The sequence below is a fragment of the Bactrocera tryoni genome, unplaced genomic scaffold (genome assembly GCF_016617805.1).
Source record: "Bactrocera tryoni isolate S06 unplaced genomic scaffold, CSIRO_BtryS06_freeze2 scaffold_11, whole genome shotgun sequence".
Classification (NCBI taxonomy): domain Eukaryota; kingdom Metazoa; phylum Arthropoda; class Insecta; order Diptera; family Tephritidae; genus Bactrocera; species Bactrocera tryoni.
In genome coordinates, this window is record NW_024395824.1 from 21,858,536 (window position 1) to 21,880,903 (window position 22,368).

At 33.4% G+C, this 22,368-nt stretch overlaps 1 protein-coding gene across 16 annotated transcripts in view; it reads left to right on the plus strand.

Moving 5' to 3' along the window:
- Positions 1-22,368, plus strand: part of LOC120779425 (plasma membrane calcium-transporting ATPase 3) — a 273,340-nt gene that overhangs the window by 27,493 nt on the left and 223,479 nt on the right. The window lies entirely within an intron of this gene.

Genomic DNA, 22,368 nt, shown 5'->3' on the forward strand with positions numbered 1-22,368 from the left:
TGAATAAGGTTTTTTACGTTTTTTTATCCAGGCCAACAATAAAGTCTTTGTAACTCCTAGACAGACTACATGCATTTAATCCAAAGCAAACGATTTAACAATATCTATTGGAAGCTTTTCAATTACCATCGGTTCTAAAATTACATGATGGGCTCTATCAACACGAGCACGAAAATCGGTATCAGTTCGCGGAAGACTATTTTCTTTAACAAAAATTATTTTGTGATTTTTAGACTGGCCTTTCTGTATGCATTTAGGACAACACGAATATCCACAATGACCTTTGATACCAAGGATAAACGCACGCGCAGGTGCGTCACATATAAAAGCTCGACAATTTACAGAGTAATGTTTTTCGTTAAAAAATATTCCATTTTCCATTAAAATAAGTAGTTCATCTACAAATTTTGTAAGAAATTCGTGTGCGCTTGCTGACTTGCTATTCCCACAATACACTCCAATAACCTTCACATCGTCCCACCCGTTTACATTAATTAGAATTGGCCACACCTGAAGGTTAGAACTTTTTGCCAGTGGAAGCCCATCAGTATTAAAGTTTAAGTCCAACCGGGTATCATTGATGTCATTCTGATTTAAAAAATCGGTCAAAGCACTTTCAACGCCGTAATGAACATATTCTCCCGAACCCATTGTTACTTTAGGTATTTTTTTTTTGGTGTCCTGAAACATTCTTTCCTAAAATTTTCAATAAGTCGTCCGTCGCAGAAGTCGTAATATTATGTTTAATTGTCCATTCGGCTAAGTCCTGTGGCAAACTTGAATTTTCACCATCAGAAGCACTATCTGTGTCATCATTTGATTCACTTAACTCCTTTTCGGATTCACTGCCGCTTGGATCACATTCGATATTGTCATTTCGCGATTCTTTAAGAGCTGGCGGCGAATTTGCATCTGACTCAAGTGCATCGTGGGTTTCATTCCTTAACTCACGATAATCAAACAGCATGTCCACAATCTGCTCGCTTTCTCTCTTTAACTTTTTTTTATACATTTAAAAATTTTATTTACCCGTAATTTTGTAATAATAATAACCGTCTAAAAAAATTTAAAGCACTTTCTTTTCGCACGTATTATTTTTATTTGACACTAGGAATGAGCGACTCAGCAGACACTTATTGTATTCGAAAACTATCATTTATATCGATAGTGCATTTCGAGTGTTTCTCTAATCATTCTATAATCAAATTCTAATGTTGTTCTCTAAGCTTGAATTCGATTCGAGAAACATTAGAAAACTATATTAGAATTCTAATGTAAAATCTAGCTTTTTCTCTAACGTTAGAGACAGTGTTTGCTGGGTTAAAACCTCAAAATTTTTGGCATAAGGTACTCTGGACTGATGAATCGATGATTTGTCTTCGTTATTCCCACGGTATGGTTTACATTTGGAGCTCACCCGAACAAGAACTATTATACAAGTGCACTCTACCCACAGTTAAGTCGGTGGAAAAGGATTTAATGGGGTGAGAATGGTTATCTGCGAATGGCCCTGGCAATATTGTAGTCCTAGAAGGAAAAGTTACTGCTGCAGTATATTTAAATATTTTAAAGGAGCATGCTATTCCCGAGGGTCACCGACTAGTTGGACCGGTTATCCTTCTTCAACAGGACAACGCGCCCATTCCTACTGCAAAAGTCAACACATAACATTTACAAAATAAAAATGTGAGTGTATTGAAATGGCCTTCGCAAAGCCCTGACTTGTCACCCATTGATAATGCTTGGACAATCCTTAAGATGCGTTTAACTGAAGAGAAACCCCAAAACCTGGTTGATTTGAAGAACTGCATCTATAACATTTGGAATAATTTTCCTCAAAATTAGTGTTTGACGCCTGCCAACTCCATGCAACAACGATTGGGTCAACTAGCAAGACGAAATTATGAACATTGTCGATATTAAACAATTTAATAACTTAATTTTTCTACATGCAATTTACTGTATGTGTGTATGTTTTCCTTTTATAAAAGCAATGAACTTCTCTTTTGTCTATTACCTTAATTAGATACTTTGAAAGATGGTCTCAATAAAAAAAATATTTCGTTTAAAAAAATGTAAACTTTTAAATTTTATTCACTTCGCTGATTTATATTTTTCTTTGATAACTTACTTTTTCTACCTACTGTATGTATTTGATCAGCAAATCTATATCTATCAGGTGCAACCACGGAAACAATTTCAAAATGAAAATTAATGTCAAATGGCGTAGCAACCGATTTTATGGCATACTAACTGTCAAATCTATTGTCATTGCTGTTGCCAAATCTGTGTGTGGGCATTTGTTATGATAGCAGAATCATTTGCGAAATGGGGTTGAGCAGGCAAGTTCGAACTACAGAAGCGCTTAAAAATTTGAAAATGCCTTATGAATTTCATAAGGAAGCAAAAAAAAAGAACCGAAATGAAACTGCTGTCTGTATATATGTAAATGAACTGTTTTGCCTCTTCGAAATTTTCATAGAAATGAAAACTGATCTGACACACTGCTGCAAATTTATATGACATATATTGTATTCTATAAGCAATATGGAGTCTACACAGGCAACACGTACAGCAATATAGATAGCGTACCATCAACTTTTGCTTGTTGAGATGCCTCGTTACGAATAATAACACAAAGCATGTCGCCCGTGCACTGGCGACACGGGAGCTTCGTGGGGTGACAAAAGAGTCTGCGTGTGTACCGGCATTATGATAAATCTTAAAACGAACACAACTGGAAATGATTAGGGACTGTTTTCTAACTAGAACAAGGAATCAGCTGTAAAATCTATAAAAGAGAAAAGCAGATGCATAGATAAGGTTAAGACGGTGAATATTTTGTCGCTCATAATCATTATGTGATATGCACGATGACACAAAATACAAAAATCCTATACCGAAATATGCAAGGGCACGAGAGCACCCAATTTACAATCTAGTGATATAAGAACAGGTGATTCGGTAAATTTATTGTACATGACTATTGTAAATTGGCGCACCTTCTGCATTCATTCTTAACAAAAATTTGTAACAAATCTTTTCAATTTAAATATAAATTATAAAATCTATTTAAAATTTACCTTCCTCAACAATTTAACGGCGTAATATGTTTTTATGTATATGTACTTATATTTTAACGTGTTATTGCACAAAAGTAAACATGGGTTTTGGTCTGACATATTTTACAGCCATTGCAAATATTTTTCTGCGTGTGTTTGTTGTTGTGCTATTGCAGCAATTGGAAAAATCTGCAATTCGTGCGCCGTGCAAGGATTTTGCAAGAGCAAAATGAAACTGAGCGCTGTTGCAATAATAAAAGAATTGTCGAAGTGCGTAGCAGCGAGCTGTTACGAGCAAAAACACAAAACGTGCCACCTGAGCGGCACCATCCCTCGACCTTACCTCGTCGTCCCCTCCGACTCACACTATATACACAGTTTTACGTGTTCAAAATGCAAGTTTTATGAACTGTTTTCCCCACGCATTCACAATAATCGAACTATCTGTAGGTAAGCTCACCACAACTAGGTTAAAATGGTTCTGTAAGTTAATATTCATTCAGTTAAGCTACCTGCGGCTAAGAATAAGGTACACGTATTGTTGGAAAAATGGCTTAACTGTATTGTATGTATTTAAGTCAGAGGTATGAAAAAAAGATAATTTTAAATTTTTTTTGCCAGTAAATTATTTTATTTTATAATAGAAAAAACATAGAATCATTAACTTGATTTAACAAAAATTGGAAAAAATATTAATAATAATATTCGTGTTAATCCAGTTCCAATCGAATCTCTTTGCGGTGATCATCACTAATCCTTGGACATTCATCTAAAATCAGTCGGATAAAAAACAATTGTTTTATTAATGGATAATCCAGTGGCTAATTAAAGCTATTTTAATTAGCAAAGTGGAGGCCTCAGGAAAATTTTTCTAGATTTTCGGAAAAAAGAAAAAAAGTTCTTTACAAAAAACGGAAATAAAAAACCGAGAGAAAACGAGAGCGTTCTAGATGGAACGCTTCTACCGCCACTTTTTAGGGGCAATTAATGCAAAAAATTTGCAACACTAAATTTTTATCTCCACAGCACAGTATCAGCAAATATGATATGAAACACAGTTGCTGTACAGTAGGGTGCTTCAAAAAAAAAATTTTGATTTTTTTTTCAACTCTTACCCCCTCCAATGTTAGTTTTTTTCAAAACTATTTTATTTATTGGATCTGTTTTTTCTTAAACCCTAACAATAAGTTATAAAATCTATTTAAAAATTAGACAGGCTCAAGCAAGTGATTGAGCTGTTTTGGTGATACGTTGCTCTTTAATACGCAGGCATGTCTCTTCTTTTAAGGCGTGTTTGATCGCAGGAATGTACCAAAGCATTAGCCAACGGGTTTGGGTGATCTCGAAGTTTAGATATATATTTAATTCTGCTGTTTTCTACTTCTTTCTTTACCATAGGGATACCAAAGTCTTTATGGATATTTTCGTTACGCATGTACCTTGGTGAACACGTGATTGTTCTAAGCATTTTTGATTGAAACCTTTGTATTTATCAATGTTAGTTGCTGTGGGTCGTACTCCACAGTTGAATGCCATACATCCAAATCGGCTTTATGACCGCATTATATAAAAGCACTTTGTTGTCTAGGCTAAGTTTGGAGTTTTTATTTAAAAGCCAATTTAAATTTGCAGCTCTATTATTTTACTAGAGATGAGTTTTCTCCACGTGAGTCTTCTATCTAGGTGAATACCAAGATATGTTACTTCGTTCGCTTGGGGTACTAAAATATTGTTTATTTTTACTGCCGGGCACATCTTCGGTCTTAGCGAAAATGTAATATGCTTACACTTCTGTTCATTCACATTTATACGCCAGTTCGCTAGCCATTCTTCGACAGAACTTAAATGCTCGTTTTCTAAAGGTAGAATGTTTTTAATCTTATATAAAAGACCTTCGTGCCAGACCTTATCAAACGCCTGAGCTACATCTAGCAATACTGCTAAACAGTACTTGTGCTCAAATGCTTTCCTTATCTCGTTAGTAATTCTATTGACTTGCTCTATTGTGCCATGTTTCGCACGAAAACCGAATTGATGCATTGGTATTGTATTATTTTCGTAGAGGAAAGGAGACATCTTTGATAGTAATACTTTTTCAAATACTTTTGAAAGACAGGGTAGAAGACTGATTGGTCTGTATCAGAGAGCTGCAACGAGTATGACAAAATCAGAACAAACAGTCGTGCCAAATACGTAATCAAATCAATTCAGTTCAGCATAGACAATGTTTGTTAATCAATTCGAGTAGCCGCCATCGTCAACTGACGTGACGTGACGAACAATCTGTTCTTCGGCAATCACGATCGTGTAAGCGGTATGGTTGGCTTCGGTTGCAATCGTATCATGTCAGTTCATAGCGTTGCGACGATTGTTTGAATTGAAGTGAAACTTTGGGCAAACTATAAGTAAATTTATGGGTAAATCTATGAATACAGTAAACAAAAACAATTTTCTGCTGGACTGATTTGAATTATGTGTGGCGAGAAATGTATCAGCTTTGAAAATGTGCGCATGTTACAAATTTTCGAAGCGTAAAAATTCCATTGAGAACGTACATAGATATATACATACATTTGTTGTATGTATGAACTCGATGGAATTTCCATTATACATATAACATATGCACATATATACATACATACATGTATATACAAACATATGTATTTGAAATAGAACAAAAATGCACTAGTAAATCAGTGTTTAGGGGATGATATACAAACCAAACTCTGTCGATCATTTCAATCATTGAAGCATGAGTTTGCATCACTTCGGATATTTTCTGCTGATACGAACGTTCATAAACAAATCAGGTATAAACTGATCGCTAGTGATTCAAAGTTGTTCTCTATCGCTGATTTGAAGACAAACAGTGCGCTTCGTGTAAATGAACTGAACTGACAGAATCAGACAGAGTAACGGATCAGTACTTAAGTATAAACAAAAATTTATTACTCGTTGCAGTTCTCTGGTCTGTATGAAGACGGCTGTGTTAAGTCATTCCCAGGTTTATCTATCAAGATAATCTGCGACTTTTTCCATGAAATTGGATAATATCCGAAACTAAGAATTGCATTGAAGAGCAAAGAGAGCATCTCTACAGCAATAATTGGTAACTCAATTAGTATTTTTGGGGAAATATTATCATATCCCAGCGACTTTCTTGGATTAAGTTCTTTGATGATACCAATAATTACAGAAGATGAAGTCTTAAGAGACTCGAGCGACTCTTTAGCTGTGTTGGGTAAGGTTGACAGCTTAAAGATGTTCTTTGGCAAATTGGGTTGAAATACCTTTTCTAGGTGATTTACAAAGCAATTAGCCTTATCCTCGTCACTTCGAGCCCAATTTCCACCCAAGTCTCGTATAGGTATGTTGGAGTCAGTTGGTGGCTTCATGGACTTTTGGGCTTTCCAAAGGGAATTTTGCTTGTTTGAATTTGGACACAGATTCTTTATATATGTACATTTCGGTGTTCAATTCTTCCTCACGTTTAAGCGCTTTTTTAATTTACGTACAAGCAGATTTTAATTGAAGCTAAGTGAAAGAGGAACGATTTATCTGCCATTCACGTCTTGCACGCCTTTTTTTCATTTACAAGCATTTCTATTTCTCTTAATAGAGATTTTTCTGAAATCAAGCGGCTTATAGCTTTTGTTTGGTGTTGCTAAGACAGCTGCGCTGGTTAAAATTTTGAAAACGTGGGCGTGATCCCACATTCTAATATGTTAAATGAGCATATCTCCTAAATCTTTAAAGCTACAACAACCACATTCGCTCAGAATATTACAAGAACTGCTTCCGATAGTGTGAAAATGGACGAAATCGGATGAAAATCCCGCTCACTCTCCATATAACGGTACTGTTCAAAACTACTAAAAGCGCGATAAATCAATAACTAAATGCGCCAGAAACGTAAAACTTTGCTGCCGAAATAGTATGGCAAGGCTTTATAGGAGCCGGGATAAAAATCGGACGGTGGGCGTGGCACTGCCCACTTTTTGGTGAAATCCCAAACCTCGGAATCTGACAGACCGATTTCGACAAAATTTGGAACGTGGCTCTTTTTTCATATTCCTATGTATGTCGCTTTTGAAAATTAGTGAAATCGGACAACAACCACGTCTACTTCCCATATAGCACAATTTTAAATTCCACTTGATTCGTTTAGTTTCCAGTACACAAATCAAGAAGAAATTAATGTAATTGTGACAAAAAATTGTTCAAATCACCAGTACCTATAGTGGACCATTGATCGAAAATATCGGTCAATGTGTGAGAGTATGCACAGAATCCTTTTCCTGCAGCAGAAATTATGTGTATCTAAAATGGGTGGAATCGGATCAATACACCCCTGAGCCCCCTATATCTAATATAAAGAGCTTCGAACTTACTGGTGACTTTATGCTGGATATATCGGTCAATATTTGAGTTATCTCAATGAAAATTTTATAACGTATTTTACTCATAACAGTATATCATTGTACCTAAAATAGATACAATTGGGCGAAAACTTGACCTAGCCGCCATATAACCATTACCAGGATTTTCAAACATCAGATTTTTTATAATGACTATTTATAATGATTTTGGTTTTTCTATCAAATCTTATGCCGAATATATATGTAGGTCAGTGCATAAGTTATACTTGTATATGGTGTATGTATTAATAAAATTCCTTAGATTCCGATTCTCTGGTTGACGTCTTACATCGTAAGGTATTTCCCTGGCTTTGATTCGAGCAAGTTGCAAGAGTATAAAGTTTTCGGTTGCACCCGAACTTAGTCCTTTACTTGCTTAGTAATTGTTTCGAAACCAGTTCTCGCTGCTCTGAATACTGGCGTTTAGATTAAAAATTTCATCATAACTTTTGGGTCTATACTTAAAATTTCCGTTTCTGGAAGTGTGGAAAATATCTTTTAATTGATTGTTTTATGCTTCTCCATTTTAGTAAGTCTAATGATTGGGAACATTAAGCTGCATAAAAGACAGTTTTGTAAAGATATATATATATATATATAGATAATATATAGAGATATATTTTTACATACATTTGTATGTGTAGGTAGATTTTTTTTTGTTTCGTGAGTAAATTTGATCAGATTCTTAAAACTCTTTTATCGGGTGATTTTTTAAGAGCTTGATAACTTTTTTAAAAAAAAAAACGCATAAAATTTGCAAAATCTCATCGGTTCTTTATTTGAAACGTTAGATTGGTTCATGACATTTACTTTTGAAGATAATTTCATTTAAATGTTGACCACTTGGCTGCGTCTTAGGTGGTCCATTCAGAGAAGTCCAATTTTGGGCAACTTTTTCGAGCATTTCGGCCGGAATAGCCCGAATTTCTTCGGAAATGTTGTCTTCAAAAGCTGGAATAGTTGCTGGCTTATTTCTGTAGACTTTAGACTTGACGTGGTCAAAAAAGGTCAGGCGTTAAATCGCATGATCTTGGTGAAAGCTTTTTAACTTACGGGTCCATTTCTTGAGATGAATTGTTCTCCGAAGTTTTCCCTCAAAATGGCCATAGAATCGCGAGCTGTGTGGCATGTAGCGCCATCTTGTTGAAACCACATGTCAACCAAGATGCTTAACAAACTTTTTTTGCCAAAAATGGAAGAACTGAACTTGGTTGACATGTGGTTTCAACAAGATGGCGCTACATCTCCACACAGCTCGCGATTCTATGGCCATTTTGAGGGAAATCCTTCAGAGAACGAATTCATCTCAAGAAATGGACCCGTAAGTTGACCTGCAAGATCATGCGATTACCTAACGCCTTTAGACTATTTTTTGTGGGGCTACGTCAAGTCTAAAGTCTACAGAAATAAGCCAGCAACTATTCCAGCTTTGGAAGACAACATTTCCGAAGAAATTCGGGCTATTCCGGCCGAAATGCTCGAAAAAGTTGCCCAAAATTGGACTTTCCGAATGGACCACCTAAGACGCAGCCGCGATCAACATTTAAATGAAATTATCTTCAAAAAGTAAATGTCATGAACCAATCTAACGTTTCAAATAAAGAACCGATGAGATTTTGCAAATTTTATGCGTTTTTTTTAAAAAAAAAAGTTATCAAGCTCTTAAAAAATCACCCGATACATTTACTTCATAAAATTAAGCTGAAATTCACCGATTGCGCGGCATATACTAAAATGAATACCACACTATACAGAAATATAGATTGTAGATTAAATATATTATCTTTATTTGCTTTTGAATCCGCGGAAAAAGTAAAATTTTCATTTTTAAATTAAAATTTTTTACCTGCTATATATTCAATTTATCTTTGCTTAATTTTCGAAATACTTCTTTTCTTTTAATAAAGATTATGGTAGAATATTTTGACTGTATGATGAAAATATTCCGCATTTATATATTTTTTTCACATTTTCGTACTTCCCTTATTTTGCATACTTGTTATGTGACAAACAGGGGTGTTGTGGAATCCAAGACAGAATTGCTTAGCTGTCAGAATTGCAAACCAATTCTGATTTTCAATGGTGTCACATAATCTGATTGGATTTTCGTTTTTTCGAACATACGCAAATCCAATATTCGAACCAGCTGTGTACTAATGTGACAAAACTTGCAAATTAATACATTTGGAAGCAATCCTATTAAAGTTTTTAATAAGTTCCGAATTAAAGTAAGATTTAAAGAGATAACATTTATCGAATCAATTAAGACGTATTTGGGTGTTAAATTACGTTTATTACGGTTTGGAAATCTAATATCTTTGAATATCCGCATTATTACTCAATAATTAAGACGTTTCGTGTTTTATACTTATGTTTTCAACTATAGAAATAAAGATAAATTAATTCGAAATAATAAAGTAACTTGATTTCTTAACTTTCTACTATTTCAAATCTGTGAGCGACTATCTTCTTGCTTTGTTTCTGATAGCAAATTCTGTTTCGAATATCAATTCAAGGCATCTACTACTTGTTTTGATCGGTTTCAATTCTGACTCCGACAACTATCAGATTGCACAACACCCCTGAAAATGCTGGCTTTGACATTTTTTCGTATGTATAATATACACATATGTATACATATGTATATAGTATTGAAATATAAAAGAGAAGCCAATAAAAATCATTAAAACTGGTAACATTTGTAATTTTTTTTTTTACTCTCTTCACGCTCAAGACTCCACTATTCCTCTCTCTGTGCACACCAATAAGTCTGCAACGATGATATGTAGTAATTAGAAACTAAATATGAAAATATACGAATTGGACAATTTTTTTCTTCTAATTTGGAAAGTAGAGGTTTAGCATGATATTGACACATTGCTTACATATTTAAACAAGTTTCCGATCTCTCTGAACAACTGGAGAAATAGCACATAAGTATGTTTTCTGAATGCATGCTTTTTACGATATGTTAGTAATCAAAGTTCATCTATAAATCGATCTCATTATATGCATAAGAAAATTAAGAAAACTATTTGTGCGACATGTTCTTGGAAAGAAATTATGTAGAAAGAATTAAACCTGCAGCATAGAAGAGATTAAGGAGGGAGCTGCTTTAGAGGCTTCAAAAAATCGATTTTTTGAGAATTTTTTCGGAGGGAAAGAAATAATTTTTTAAAGTGAAATTTCTAGGGCTTATAGTTATATATTTAAACATCTCCCAAAATTTTTTGGATACAAAATCTTTGATATTCTGGCTTTGGCAAGCAAATGCCCGATGCATCTGGAATGTGCATTCGTCAGACGGCGGGCAGGATGCAGGTCGCAATTTCTATTGGAAACAAAAAATTCAATGATATTCATATTTTTTTATAATTTATCTTCTAGTTAAACTAAAAAAAGTGTAAAATTCTAAAAATTTTTACAAATTTAAAAAAAGTATTTTTTCATCAAAATATGTTCAAACTTGACCTAGTTTTTTTTAGTTTAAATAGAAGATAATGTAATGACAAAGATAATAAACTTTGCCCCAATTCCATACGACGTGAAAATTAAAAACCGAGAAATCGAAAAAAAGTTTTCGTTTTCTGCCCAAGCGCTTATATATCTGCTAGACGCTCCTTCACTATTTCCCTTCTACCGTCGACAATATTTCGAATTCCAATCTATAACTTTGGGGATATATTCTTAGATAATTTTTAAATAGATTTAAGCAAAAAAAATCGATTTTTTGAAGCTTCTAAAGCAGTCTCCCCCCTTAAGGTTAAGTTAATGCGAGTACAGCAGAATATTATGCTTGTAATGGCACGTGAAACATGAAAAGAGATGTGTTCTCACTTTTTGCATTTTACACCGATGTATACGGTACATATAGTCAACCGATATACCGAAAATAAAGTTGGTATATGAAAGATAGGAAAAGTCTGACATATTGTATAAATTCTTGGCATCAAAATACATATACTGCTTTTGTAAGGCAAGTCGTATATCCTAATATTCGGTAAAAAGTAGATAGAAAATTTATGAACCCATGTACATACATCGTTTTTACTTGAAAATTGCCACTTGATGCAAGTGACAAGTTTTATTTGGATACCTTTTACTCATGACCGATACTATTTCAAAACCGGTGATTTTATCAATGGGATTGAAAACCCGCTAATTGCTGGGTTTAACGATTACCGAAACTCCAATATATTTAAAGAATTATCGTGGAAGCTAATACTGATTGCACGACAGTGAACTGCAAATGGCGTCGTGAAGACTGCTACATGAACATTTGTAAGATGGCAGCGACTTATCATGTACACAATTTCGTTGTAGCCATATTAATAACTTTCACTTCAATGAAATTTTAACATTTTGTTTAAAATGAAATTTTTTATGCAAAAAATTATCAATTGATATTACAAATGATAAAATAGAGCTATTTTATGCTCGGTTAGATTTTTCTACTGGGAGTACAGCTTTTAGTTTTTTTTCTAAAATTGGCGGAAATAGCTTGGCAAATCGTAAAAAGATGAGAGTAACACAACATTTTGATTGGCAACAAATGTTTATATGTCTAAATTCCGCATAATATGAAAGAGCATACCAAATCGTCTATTTTGTTGTCATACATAAGTATAAATGTATGTATATACTTATGTTATCAGCAAAGATGGGATGATACAAACGTGTTCAAAGGTTATGTTGGCAGCGATGGAGATCAGAGAATTTTGAATAATAATTAAAATTAATTAAAATAAACCTGCTGAAAGCAACTGACAAAATCAGTGCTAAACGAAATTTCAAAGAACGACACAATTGATATTGAATTCCTGCAAGTTATAAATGCAAAATATATGTATTTCAAACTTTCCTCATAAAATCATGACCATCTTTGCTATAGTTGATATGTACATATGTATATGCGCGTGAGGGGCACCGAGTACCTAATAATAATATCGTATAGTAAAATGTCCAAAAGTTGTTTTTAAAATATGATGATAAATTATGATGTTTCTGACAGTGGTCTCGAATTAGAGAGTTAAGGGTAGTTTCCAGCTCTCAAGAAATGTAAAAACTTTATATAAAAAAGGCTTATGAAATGGTCAGGAAAAGTTCCTGCGGTAAATTTCCTTGTGCTAGTATGCAGCTCTAAAGAAATCTAGTACTAATTTTTAAAAAATTTTTTCAATAAAATGCGAATATGGCAACGCACGCTGGTTTTGCGAAGAAACATGAAATCAACAATTGTTTCTTAAAGGAAATTCAAAGTAATCGTTAAACTCATCCTATCATCATTATTTTGAAGTATAGTTCATTTTGAAATGTTGTATAAAACTTACCAATCATCAACCACATTCCTTAAATCGCAACGAAAATATTTATGTTACTACACACATAGTACATACATATTACACACAAAGTTTATTTTCTTTGTTTATTCTCTCTTGCTCGTCTAATGTGGATCATTCACAATGCGTAACCTGCAGTCTAAATTATTACTTGACTACAGCTCAAGAAATACAGGGGTGTTGTTGAATCTGATAATTGTCGGAATCAGAATTGAAACCGATCAAAAAAAGTAGTAGGTGTCATGAATTCTGATATTATTGGTTTGATATTCGAAACAGAATTTGTATCGGTTTCGGGTGTCACGGAAACCAATTTTATCGGTTTTGCTATCAGAAACAAAGCAAGAAGATAGTCGCTCACAGATTTCAAATATAAGTTAAGAAATCAAGTTATTTTATTATTTCGAATTAATTTATCTTTATTTCTATAGGGGAAAACATAAGTATATAACACAAAATGTCTTAATTATTGAGTTTTGGAACCCGAAAATTTTTGGATACGAATTCTTTGATATTCTGCCATAGGGAAGCAGTTTCCCTGATGCATCTCGCGTGTGCATTTGTCGGACGGTGGGCAGTATGCAGGTCGCAATTTCTATAGGAAACGAAAAATTAAAAGAGATTCATATTTGTTAAAAACTTATGTTCAAGTTGACCAAAAAAATGTTACTTTATGTTGTTTAAACATATGTATGTTCAAACTTAACTTTTCTTAGTTCTTTTTAGTTTAAATAGAAGATAATTTTAAGCCAATGATAATAAACTTTGCCCTAATTCCATACGACGTTGAGTTTTTTCTATCCTGCCCGCCAATTAAGAAAAATCGTAAAAATGAAAAACCGAGTCAAAGTTTTCGCTTTTTGCCCAAGCGCTCATATATGTATCTGCCAGACGCTCGGTCACTATTTCTCTTCTAGCTTCGACAATATTTCGAATTCCCGTCTATAACTTTAGGGACATTTTCTCAGATAATTTTTAAAGAGATTTAAGCAAAAAAAAATCAATTTATTGAAGCTTCTAAAGCAGGCTCCTCCCTTAAAGAAGATTTACAAAACGTAATATACGTAACTTAACACCCAAATACGTCTTTATTCATTCGATAAATACTATCTCTTAAAATCTTTCTTTAATTCGGAACTCATTAAAAATTTTAATAGGATTGCTTCCAAATGTATTCATTTGCAAGTTTTGTCACATTAGGAATCAGCTGGTTCGAATATTGGTTTTGCATATGTTCGAAAAGACGAAAATCCAATCAGATTCTGTGACACCATTGATAATCAGAATTGGTTTGCAATTCTGACAGCTAAGCAATTCTGTCTTGGATTCCACAACACCCCTGATAAAGATTTTTTTTCTTGAGAGCTGGAAACGGACCTTTATAATCAAAAGAGTAAAGAAATTAAAATTTCCGAGTATGTTGTAAATATTCATTTGAAACCGAGCGCAATTGTAGTAGAAAGAATTACAAAATAAACTTTTACGAACAAGGACACAAAGCGTGCATCGGTGCAAGAAGCGGCACGGTCCAATGGATTTTTTTGTTGTTCTCTCTTGATCACATTTGAGCAATGTTGAAATTGCTCAATTAGCTTGCACACACCTAGCTTTTTATTGATAATTTTTCATAGTAGGGCAATTCAGAACCTGGTGCAAATGTTCTTGCATATTTGCTGTACATTTTGTTAGTGTTACAGATTGTGAATTGACCTAGTGTAAAAGATAAAAAAAAAAAATGTACTCGGTTTTTTTTAGTGATACTAAAAAACCGTTACATCGCCCTTACTAAAGCCCCTATTATGATTTTGAACTCAATTGCATTTTAGTTGGTGCTTTAAAATTTGGTATTGCCGATACCAACTAAAAATCCGTAAAAAAATATCGCTTGAGAAATTGTCGAATGAGAACAACTTAAAGAAAAAATGAAAAACGAGTAAATAAATTAGATAATATATAATTTCAAACTATTTTGTGCAAATACATAGAATACATAAAATAAAATGTTCCGTGAGAAATATTGCGAACAAACGATCTTCGGCATCGAAATAGAGAGTTCACATAATTATAATACAGATATACGGCCGTTCATCGCATACGTTTGTGGAAATGTTCCTTTATCTCATTTAGTAAAAAATAATATGCTTCCTTATTTAACAAAAATAACTACGTATCAGTACCAAACATTATTTAAAATTCATTAATTGTAAATAAAATTGTGACTTACTCGGTGTTAAGAAGTTCCAATAGTTTTTAGTGATCAGTAAGGCTTTTAGATATGAGCAGCACATCAGTTGTGGCCCTAACACATCCGTCGTTGTATTAAATACATATAAATCAAAGCGAGTGTGCATTTTTGTATTTATTCATGCTATAGTGAGCAAACAGTGAATTTAATTAATCAAATATTCACTTTTTATGTTGGTAACATCATCGAAAATTCGATTGAAATTAATTAGTTGTAGTTCGTAATACCAAAAATGAGTTGAGTTGAAGTGAAGTGAAGTTGCAAATCGTAATCGGGGTATAATCAGGGTTGTTGTAGAGTCCAACAGTTGTCGGAATCAAAATTGAAATCTATAAAAAATGAAGTAGGCGTTACGAATTCGAATATTATTGATTTGATGTTCTAAACAGAAATTGTACCGGTTTTGGATGTCACGGAAACCAATATTATCGGTTTTTAACACTCAAATGCGTCTTAATTCAGCCGATAATGTTAAATATATCAGCAAAATGAAAGTAAAATTCGCATGCCTTCTTCCACAAGTGAATAACTGTGATCTCTTAAATGCTTTCTTTTAATTTATTCCTATAAAATTAAAAGTAAAAGAACGAAATCCCCTCCCTGAATATTTTCTCTGGTGCATTTTTGCAAATCGGTCAATTTCTGATAATATATGAAACTACAAGGTGCGTTCAAAAAAAAAAAAGAAAAAATTGTTTTTTTCGGCAAAATCAATTTATTGTATTCAAAATAGTCTCCTTCAGCTCCAATACAGCTTTTTGCTCAGTCCAAAAGCATGTCGAACGAGTGTTTTAGCTCGTTGGCCGGTATGGCCGCCAGTATGCCGGTGCAACCCTTTTTAATTGCCTCTACGTCTGCATAACGCTTTCCTTTCATGAGCATATGCATTTTTCCGAAAAGGAACAAGTCTCACGGTGCCATATCGGGTCCCCGTATTCACCTGATTGTGGTTAATGGTTAAAATGTGTTTTTTGTCAAATAATTGGTCACAAGCGTCGATCGATGAGAGCAATTTTTGGTCGTCAGTCAATTTGTGCGGAACAAACCGTGCACACACCTTTCGTAAGCCTAAATGTTGGGTCGAAATGCGATAAATCGATGTTTTGGAGATGTTCAATTCCATTTCATTGATGATTTCGATGGAATTGTCGGTGAACACGGATTTTTATTGGTCCACATGTTGATCGTCATTTATGTCATCACGACCACTTTGAAAACGTTAAAACCACTCGTGCACTCTGCTACGGGATAGGCAATCATCGTCATAAACTTGTTTCATCAATTGAAACGTTTCGGTAAAAATTTAATGTTGGCTCTTTGTTCGAAGCTTATTTTTGCACCGATAACGCAAACATACTGACACTTAAAACGCAACAACTTCACTTCCAATCGATGAAATGTCATAAAGTTCTCACTGGACAATCGATAAAGATAGCAGATTCTAACGTACCAGTCGACATATAGATGGCGCCACCAGGGGGCGCTAGATTCAAAAAGTCCTTTTACTTTGGAAAGCACCTTGTATATCTAAAAGTTAGTGGTGCCAACGTAGTATGTAGAAATATGTGGTTTTAGACTTACAATCAGAGTTTTTGTTAAATATATGAAAAGAAATTAAACATTTCAATATTAATTTAATTTTTTCTTTACGAAAATATTTTTCTCGAAGGAAATAACCAAACCATATACATATACCGCCTTAAAGCCTTCACCTTTATGAAAACTGTACGATTCCTATCTTTCTAGCGTACTCAAATCTTATTTTTAATGCAGAAATAATAAAAATAGCGTTCTCTAACTAAAATCTTAAATCGAGGGTGTTCTCTATTCGTATTCCTTGTAGTCTCTCCATTTTATGCTAATTTGAATTTGGAATATTACATATTTTTTTTAATATTTATTTTATCTAACCAATCACCAACCGTACTTTACAGTAGTTCTCTAATGTTGTTTTTCACAGGGATGAACAAAAATTGTAACTCCGAAGCCACAAGACAACATTAATAACAAGTAAGGAAGGGCTAAGTTCGGGTGTCACCGAACATTTTATACTCTCGCATGATAAAGTGATAATCAAGATTTAATTATCCGTCATTTACATATTTTTCAAATACCGTATTTGTGTAAAGTTTTATTCCGCTATCACCATTGGTTCCTAATGTACATATATATTATGCACAGAAGGCATCAGATGGAATTCAAAATAGCGTTATATTGGAAGAAGGCGTGGTTGTGAACCGATTTCACCCATATTTCGTACATGTCATCAGGGTGTTAAGAAAATATTATACACCAAATTTCATTGAAATCGGTTAAGTAGTTCCTGAGATATGGTTTTTGGTCCATAAGTGGGCGACGCCACGCCCATTTTCAATTTTAAAAAAGACGGACGGACGGACGGACAGACAGACATCCGGATTTCAACTTTACTTGTCACCCTGATCACTTTGGTATATATAACCCTATATCCGACTCTTTTAGTTTTAGGACTTACAAACAACCGTTATGTGAACAAAACTATAATACTCTCCTTAGCAACTTTGTTGCGAGAGTATAAAAACTACTATCCGTATAACGTACTGTAAGCATCAAATATAAGTTAACAGCAATTCTACTAATATTAAAGTGTTTATTTCAACGCAGCCTTTAATACAACAGTAAAAAGTTTTATTATAGAAGGCTTATATTATAAAAGTTTAACTTAGTATAAATAGTAAACAAAAAACTTGAAACTACTTTAGTTTTTTCTCGTCAAAAAAAGTAAACAGAGTCCAGTAAAGTTAAAATTTATGTACATAAACGAAGTCAATATTCATTCTAGTATTTTGTTTGCTTTCCTTGAGACTTCAGAAGCTCAATTAATCTTCTAGGGATGCATTCTGCAAAATTTTTTGAAAATTCTGGACAGGTTTTGCTCCATTCTCCAATTTTTAGGTCATCCATTCTGGAAATGTTCCTCTGCTTGATTTTTCGGTTATGGGGCTACCACATATGCTCGTTAGGATTATTACAGCCACTCACTAACAATTTTGAACTTGTGGTTAGGATCGTTGTCCTGTTAAAAGATCCAATTTCTTGATAGTCGTAAATTTTCAATATTTGGAGCAACGTTATTTTTCAAAATGTTTAAATAATCCATTTTTTTCATCGTGGACTCAATAAAAACCAAATTCTCTACATCCGATGCTGCCATACAGCTAGGATAACAACCGTTCCTCCACTGTGCTTTGCGGTGTTGGTAACATACTTATCATTAAAGGCTTTATTTTTGGCTCGCCAAACTTTCAACAATCTGATATTTACCATGTTTATCAATAACTTTTTTTTTATGCAACGGTTTCTTTCAACAATTTCTTTGATTTCGCCCAAAGATTTATCTTTTTTATGCAGATTTAATATGATTTTTCGCATTTCAGTGGTTGTTTGCTTACCTATTACAAAATTTGTTATCCTAGCAACTTAAACTCAGAAAAAAATAGTGCTATGAAAAAATTTACCACACTCACTCGCTTGACTAGTAACGGTTTCCAAAAAATATTTGATGCTTCGCCAAAATATGTATTAAAAACAAACAACGGTTGTCGCCACTTTTTACTTTTTTTACGCGAAGAAAATATAGTATTTTCAGTGAATTATTTTTAGATGTGTTTAGTTTTTGTATATTATTTACACAAGGTGCTTTCCAAAGTAAACAGGACTTAAAAAAATCAGAACAAATAGTTTTTTTGGCAAAATGCATTTATTTTATTCCAATTCTCCTTCTGCTTCAATACAGCTTTTTGCTCGGTCCAAAAGCATGCCGAATGAGTGTTTTAGCTCGTTGGCCGGTATGGCCGCCAGTATGCCGGTGCAAGCCTTTTGAATTGCCTCTACGTCTGCATAACGCTTTCCTTTCATGAGGAAATGCATTTTTCCGAAAAGGAACAAGTCTCACAGTGCCATATCAGGTGAATACGGGGAGTGGCTAATGATTAAAATGTGATTTTTGTCAAATAATCGGTCACAAGCCTCGATCGATGAGAGCAATTTTTGGTCGTCAGTCAATTTGTGCGGAACAAACCGTGCACACACCTTTCGTAAGCCCAAATGTTGCTATAAATCGATGTTTTGGAGATGTTCAATTCCATTTCAATGATGATTTCGGCTGATTTTTGATGAATTCGCGCACAGTTTCGATGGAATTATCGGTGATCACGGATTTTGGTTGGCCCACATGTTGATCGTCATTTATGTCCTCACGATCACTTTGAAAACGTTGAAACCACTCGTGCACTCTGCTACGGGATAGGGAATCCTGGCCATTAACTTGTTTCATCAATTGAAACGTTTCGGTAAAAGTTTTACCAATTTTAAAACAAAATTTAATGTTGACTCTTTGTTCGAAGCTCATTTTCACACCGATAACACAAACATACTGACACTTAAAACGCAATAACTTCACTTCCAATCGATGAAATGTCATGAAATTTTCACTAGGAAATCGATACAGATAGCAGATTCTAACATAACAGTTGACATATAGATGGCGCTAGATTCAAAAAGTCCGGTTTACTTTGGAACGCACCTTGTACTATGGTAAACTTTTACAATTTGGGCCTTGAATTCTATAGCAAAACTTTTATTGTTGTATTAAAGACTGTGTTGTAACAAACAATTTATTATAGATAGATTTGATGTTTACTTATTTTTGACGTTCACAGTAAGGTCTAACGATGTAGCGCACTTGATTCCGTTTGGTTCCTAACAAAATCAAGTGGTTCCTTTTGACTCGCATCTTACTTAAAACAAAAATAGTATTTTTAAGAACAATTCGCAAAATAACCACAGCAAGTAAGTTGACTTGTGCTGGCGCCGTCAGTTTTGCGGTTTCTCACTCGAAACTAACGAGATAATCGTCATTCATTTACTGCTTGTTGATATTAGGCGTGTTTTATTTGACCAGCAAATTAAGCTATTAACTTATTGTGTATAGAAAACTTAGCCAACATAATTATGATGGCTTGCCATAAGATATTATAGCTTGCATATTGAACTAGAGGCGTTGCCAGTTCATCGCTTTTTTGCATTCACAATAGCTATGATTTTTCCAATTAAAAAGTAGTGGGCAATAACGATAACGTTCATTTTGACAGATGAAAATGTAAACATACCAAAATTACGAAATATTGTGTTTTGTTTAAGTTAAAATAAATACAAATATGAACATTTGTTATAATTTTTTTGTATTAATATCATCAAATCAACAAAATAAATATATTTGTATTGTAATTTAATATCCCGTTTACAAATTTAAAAAATCAAACTAACCTTTTTTTTGAAACATTTTGAAACAAATTGAATATCAGCTGACTGTTTTCGCCCGCATTGCCAACAAACTTCGATTTTAAGCGAAAATATGAAATAAGCTAAGAGCGTTGATTTAGCTATTAGCTTGGGATGGTCAAATAAAACACGCCTATTGGTTCGCCTTCACTTAAGGGTTGTAAAAAGTTGGTTTTAAAGTTAAAAAAAAAACTACTTTTGCGAATTTATTTCTTAAATATGTATGTATATGTATTGAGTAATTTTATTCGGACCTTTTGTACATTATTGAGCACACTTTTGACGATATAGGGAAGTTTTTTTCGTCACTATTTTAGTTTATACATTTTAGACTCATTTTTCTCAAACTACTTTTTAAAGCCCATGTTCACTGTCATTTCAAAACTGCTTAACTGATTCATTTCAAACTTTGAAAATACCTCCCCCCATCGTTTAGATTTGTTTACATTAAGGGTGTTTTCCACCCATAAAATGGCGCAACTTTTTAGTGGAAAAAGCAGTTTTCACTTTAAATGGCCGCCAAAAATTTTTAAATGAAAAAAAAAAAAATTGTCAGAACGATGGGGGAAGATTTGATTATAATTTGACTAATTTTTCTTAGTTTTTTATTTTCGGATAATTCCTAGCCGAGTAATGGTGAACACCGCAAAGTATTTTTTTTGTTACCGGCTTATGCCTCAAAATTTCGGCATGAAAAATGACCATATATTGTCAGAAGTGTGGTCATCAATGTACGAACGGTCCGAATTAAATTACTCAAACCATATATTAGAAATAAATTCGCAAAACAAGTTTTTTTTTTACCTTAAAAACCGAACACTACCGCAAACGATGAAAATTTCGTTTGCTTATTCAAAGTATACGATTCCCACGACAGCCGGTTCTACGCACCGGAATTGACTCGGATTTTATCCGACCAAGGGCTGTTTTTTCGGCGATCTAACCAAAAAAAAAAAAAAAACAAAAAAAAAATGAAAATTTCGTTGAAACGAACATGATCGTCGAACAAATGCGTTTGTGGATGGCCCGCTTTAGCTACAGCAATCAGTGTTCTGTTGTTAGTCTAGTATAAATATGGTTTTGAGTTGAAATATATTTTCTTTGTTATTTATTATGAGAACTACTTATTTTTTTTGTCACGTGGATCCGGAGTTCAATTTTTTGGGCACCCCTAATAGTTTGATATTTTTGTCTGAGACAGTCAAAATTTTCGGCTGAATATCTAATTCCCTTGGGTCATACAAGTACATAAAATTGTGATCTATGTGAGAACATAAATACTTTCGTCTATTAATTTTGTGAAGTTCATTAGCTGCTACATTCTTTCTGTTCGGTTCGTGTCCTTTATACTAAATGATTTTAGCTGTATCATATATCCTAATTTTGACTTATCATCTCTTTTTTAATTCTATATGACTTGATTTGTGTATTCCAATGTTAGGATATGTTCACTTTTCCCATAACTCCCACGCCTCTTTTTTTACGTTTAAGACATTAATAAATGTATCACTATAAGTTCAACATGTTTATGCCCTATAATTCAATTGATATATGGCATAGCCTGGTAAATACAATGTAATTTTGAAATTATCATTATTGAGATAAACAGATGCAAAGGAAAAAAAAGTAGAAAATATCATTAAACAATTGAAACATTATATGTATATATCATTAAAAACATTTTTATTATATATATACGAAGTCTATATACTTATAATATTTACGATATATGTTTGCTAAGTGGCGCTAATACAAAACTTTCATTTCTCATTTTTTAAATGCTTTAAAACCACACCCGACTGATTGATTGAATGGTTGATTTGATCAAAACATTGAAAATATAAAATACTATACATAATTGTATACAAAAATTGAATATCATTCAAAAACTTTTAAATCGACAAAAAATATGATAAAAAAATACGAACAAAAACAAAAATGACGGAAAATTTTCATTTAAAAATACAACGATTCCAAAATAA